We start from the raw sequence: 5,626 nt of genomic DNA, 5'->3' as shown, positions 1-5,626 counted from the left end.
GTTTGTTAAGTGGTCCATAGCCTTTATGATTTACTCACTGAAAATATTTAACTGTGTGAACTATTTTTAGTGCAGATTTTTGTAGAAAGATCTCTCATATGCACATTTCTACTTATAACGATGCATTAATCACAAATGAGGAGGTGTTCTTTTGGAACATATTTCAAAAACATTAATTTTTTTATAAAATAAAAAAAATGAAACAAACTTCTTCGTTTTATTTTCTAACTTTTTTTTTCTGATTAAAAAGTGTTTTTTAGAACAAAAGTTCATTGAAACATGTCAACCAATATAAATGAAAAGTCAAAATGATCAAACCTTCATAGACAAACCCTAATCCACTTACGTTGTCTCGTATTTAATTCCATTTAATTAAATAAATATTTTAGATTTTTGTGATCACTAAATACTTAAAATTATATCATATAAATAATATTTTTAAAAAAAAATCAATGCAAATCGTTCAAACTCCATACGTTGGAAGACACGTGATACTAGGAAGCTTCCGCAGCTGTCCTTACATATTCAAGTGTACTAAAATATTAGATCATTAGTTACATAAATTTTAAGTATCTAAAAAATTCAATTATTTTTAATATTTTTTTACTATAAAATTTTTATTTATGAATGTTTACTTTTTTTTTTTATATTTTTTAATTGGATTCCTACTGTGAGATTGTGTTATATGTGAGTTTAATTTTATAGTTTAAAGCAGGACACAACAAACTTTAACGGTAAAAAAAATAAAATTATGAAATCATAATTATCATTACAGAAGTGACCTCCTTTAACTTTATAAAATAAATTTTGAACACTTAAATTAAAATTGTAGCATATATTAAATTGAAAAAAATAGCACTTAAAATATCGAAATTTTTTAATAATATTAATTTTTTTATATGAAAGTAAGAATAAATGATAACGTAAAATAATACTTACACCATCGTAATATACACCTAAATTTAAAGACAAATCTGCATTGAAAAATATAAAAATTTTAAGTAGTTGATAAAATAAAAATTGAATAAATTTTTTAATTAAAATAGTTAAATATCTATTTCTTTTTATGTTTTCCGATATTAAATTTTAAAAGTACTATTTTTTATTTAAAAATAATAATTTTATTAAATTTTTTTAGAATATTTACTTATTTAATAAAATTAAACTGTGTGAGCATTAACATTTAACATTAGATTACGTGGCAGAAGAGAATTTCCCACTATATAGAAAACTAGTGTAAGTATCAGATTAATTTAAGAGTTTTTTTTTTTTTGGTTGGTGAGAGGGAAAATATATCACTCCATTATTATTTAGTTGATTTTTTTTCTTGAATTTTATTTAATTTTTAACAACTGAGTAAGAAATTCAAATTTGGTAGAGATACTGTTAAACTACGATTGATGGTTCTATTCAATTATGATTTTTAATAATTTAATGGAACCAAAAATAAGAAAATTGTAATTTTATCCATATAAAAACAAGTTGAGGATATTTACAAAAACTATAAAATATTCTTAGGATAAAAAGTAAACTTTTTATCTGGTAAAATAGATTTATTATATAATTATTTAGCATTTTAAAATAAACTCTTATTAAAAATAAATAAAAAATAGTAGATCTCTAATTTTAGCGGGCCTAATCGTGTGAACCCATTTACGGCTAAAAACTGGACATTAGGGTGCTTCCTACACCTCCAATTCGACTATTTTACCTTTCTTTAAATGAAAAAAAAAAATAGGTAATTTAATTCTTCGTTTATATATTTATTGAAGTCTTATATTCCCAAGTTCAGTTCCTTCATTATCTGGTCTTCTTGGTTGTTCTTGATTGTGGTCCTCTTGATTCCTTGTTGCTACTCTTCATGCCCTTAGTAGCTGAGTTTTGTTGATGGTTTTTGTTAGTGGTCTTGTTCATCTTCTTCACAGCTATAAAGTTTTTGCAAGCAGTCATCTTCATCTTCTTTATAATCATAATCTTAATCATAACCATAACCATTATCATTACTATTACCATTATCATAACTATGAGCATAACAAAAATTATACCTATAATTATAATTATAACTATAACTATAACCATTACCATTACTATTATCATAACTATAACCATAATCATAGTAGTAACAATAATAATAAGTTATAATAATAATAATAATAATAATAATAATAATAATAATAATAGTAGTAGTAGTAGTAACGTATGTTAACTAGATTTCGTGGATAATATATTTTTAATTTTCTTTTAATTTAAATTTAAGAAATATATAATTTAATATAATATTTTAATATATATATATATATATATATATATATATATATATATTCATATTTTAATATTTTAAAATATATTTTTTAAACTATAACAAGTAAAAGTCGTTTAAAAAAATTAGAAATGTAAAATTAAAAAAAAAAGTAAAAAATTAATAAAAGTGAGTGTTAGATTTGGAAATTAGTTAGGAGTGAATTTTGATATTTGGTGATTTTTTTAACTTTTTTTTCAAATTTGATTAAGTATTGAACAAATTTTGAAATTTTGTAACTTCTTTAATAGGTTTTCGAAATTTTATGACTATTTTAATCAAATTTCGAAACTCGATTAGTTATGACATCAAGTGATTTTTATCGAAATTTCAAAAATAAAAATGAAAAAGTAAAAAAGTTATAAAAGTGAGTGTTATATTTGAAAACTAGTTAAAAGTTTTATCAAATTTTGATATTTGGTGATTTTTTTAACTGGATTTTCAAATTCGACTAAGAATTCAACAAAATTTTAAATTTTGTAACTTCCTTAATAGGTTTTTGAAATTTGATGACTATTTTAACCAAATTTTGAAACCCGATTAGTTATGACATCATGTGATTTTGTTAATCATTTTTCAAAATTCGTTGACTTTGCTTACGAGTTTAACATTCAGTTCATCTCCTAAGTATTCAAAATGTAGTAAAAAGCAAACTAAATAAGCTTATATAAGAAGAAAATAAGCACAACCACTAGTAGGGACTACCAACAAAATTCAACCAATAAGGACACAAAAAGTAACAGCGAACCATGAGGACTACAACCAAGAACATTGAAGGAGACCAGATAATGAAGGAACTTAACTTGAGGGTGTAGGAGTTCCATAAATATATAAATTAAAAAGTAAAGGCTTAATACCTCTTTTGGTCCCTCGAAAAAGGAGTTGTGTTCAAAATGGTCCTACCTTTTTTAAAAAGTTCGAAGTGATCCCAACTTGTGAAAAATCAGGTCAAGTCAATCCTTTTTTGCTACGGCGTCAAAATTTTAATGGTATAGTTGTCTCGTTGGCCAAAACTTATTGAACTGTCATATTTTTCTCATACGTGGAATATAACGTGTCAAATTTAAATTTAAAAAAAACAAATTGCTTGTCACATCAGCTAAGAGAAGCCCCTAGTGTTGGTCATCAAGGTCGTTGGGTCCCCCGCTGTGGTGCCTACGACCTCTCCTCTACCACCGTATCCTACCATTCTACCACCGCAATGCCTGGTCCAAGTGGCGTCACTTCGAGGGCTCCGTCATTCTCTTTGTCGGCGAGATCGCCCCCTAGGCTACCAGAAGCAAGTGGCCCATGGCCGTCGATTGCTCACCCATGCTGGATTGCGACACCGTAGCCACCTGCCCCGACGATCACAGCTCTACGGTCGGGATTCCAGCTCTCAAAGGAACCCAAACTCAGATCAAACAAAAACCCATATTCAAAAACCTTAATCCCAAATTGCAAAATTTGGGCCGCTATCCATTCCACTGCCATCGTCGAGTGGAATTTTGCTCGTCCTATTCTTGGAGGCTCTTCCACTCATCCCTATCCTTGTAGGGGAAGAACCGGTCGATACCCAACAAGGAAAGGTTAGTCTTTTATGTTTTCATCATATGGTTAGCGTAGTAACACTGACTTTTTGTGATGTTAAAACAATTGATGTATTTGTTTTTCCAGGCAATTTATTTTTTGATATACAATTGTTTTCTGATCAATTTCAACTTAACAAATTTGAATTATGAGAAGCCAGTGGAAGTTTATGTTCCAAGAGATGAAAACTTTGGTCACTTGAAATCTTCGGATTTCCTTACGTATGGGATAAAATCTTTATCTCAGTATGTCTTACCAGCGTTTGAATCTGTGTTCAGAAGCATCTCAACATCATCCATACATCCTAAAATTTTTCCTCACCTTAGGCAACAAACCCAAGGATCTCGTCCACCAGTGTCTTCGCGGTGAGGGTTCCGAATGGGGTTTAGGGGTTTTCTGTTCACGCGTGAGGCTCGCGATTTGGGGTTTCCTTCTTCGATTTGTTCTGTTTGTTTCTTCTCTACAAGATTGGTGGTGGGAGCTTGGAGTTCTCGATCTTGCGTTTGGTGTTCGCGTTTTCGTTTTGGGTGAGACTAGGTTCTGTTTTTGAGAATTTTTTATCTCGTGTTTGAGGGTTAGGGTTCTTAGTGAGTTTGATTTGTGTATTGAAGTTTTGTTTCTCGTTGTTCTGGAAATTCTGTGGTGGTTGGTGGTTGCACAAGCGGCAACAATGGAGGCGGTGGGGAACTGTTTTGGAGAAGGTGGCGGTGAGGAATGAACGAAGCCCAAACATTACATCATTTTAAATTTTTTAAAATATTTACACAGTGTAATGTGAACGTATTCATCAAACTTCACAACTTAGGAAGATTGCGCCATGGTGGCATTTGCACCGTTAGGTTTTTAATGGAGTGAGGGAAAAAGATCGGATTAAACACTTTTTAACAAATTATGGGGCCTTACTGAATTTTTTTAAAAGGTATGATCATTTTGAACCAAACCCCTAAAAGTAGGGACCAAAAGAGGTATTAAGCCAAAATTAAATTACCTATCTTTTTTTTTGTCATTTAATGAAGGATAAAATGATATATTTAAAGTGTAAGAACCATGAAAAATATTTATCTTAATAAATAGTAGTAATTTTCTCTTAATATTATTATTATTAGTAATAATTTTTATGGGTAAAAAATATGATTATTAAGAAAATTATGGTAAGTTAGACAAAAATTTATTATAAATAATTATAATAATTTCAAAAGGATGGATTCAAATTTTTGAGAACATGTTTCTACAATTTTTAGAAAGTTTTGTAAAAAAAGTTACAAAAAAAAAGTTAATTAAAAATTCACAAATTGATAAGCTATCTTACGATACAATAAAGAAGCAAATAAGATCACTTGGTGATGTTGGATTAAGATATTATTTTTAATAAAATAATATCAAAAAGAACTAAATAGGACCAAAAATTTGGCCTATAAATAGCCAAAGGAAGGAGAGGGTTTATGCATAGAGAACAAGAGAGAAAGAGAGAAAATCTAAGAAAAAGTAGGCGAGATAGAATTTTTTGTTACAAAGCGAGTAGAGATTATAGAAGGTTTCTGGGAACAAACTTCGATCAAGAATATAATTTTTGAAAAAGAGGTAAGGAAGCTAATCTTTCTAAACTTTTATATTAATGATATGATGTTGTTATATCACTATACGAGCCTTGAATTTCTATTGAATATTGTTAATTTATGTGATCTTGTATTGAATCTGTGAAATATGTGCTCTTGAAATTCTGTGTGAGTATTGTTAATGAAAAACCTATGTGCTTAT

Source organism: Vigna radiata, chromosome 7, assembly GCF_000741045.1.
Source record: "Vigna radiata var. radiata cultivar VC1973A chromosome 7, Vradiata_ver6, whole genome shotgun sequence".
Lineage (NCBI taxonomy): Eukaryota > Viridiplantae > Streptophyta > Magnoliopsida > Fabales > Fabaceae > Vigna > Vigna radiata.
This window is presented reverse-complemented; position numbering follows the sequence as displayed.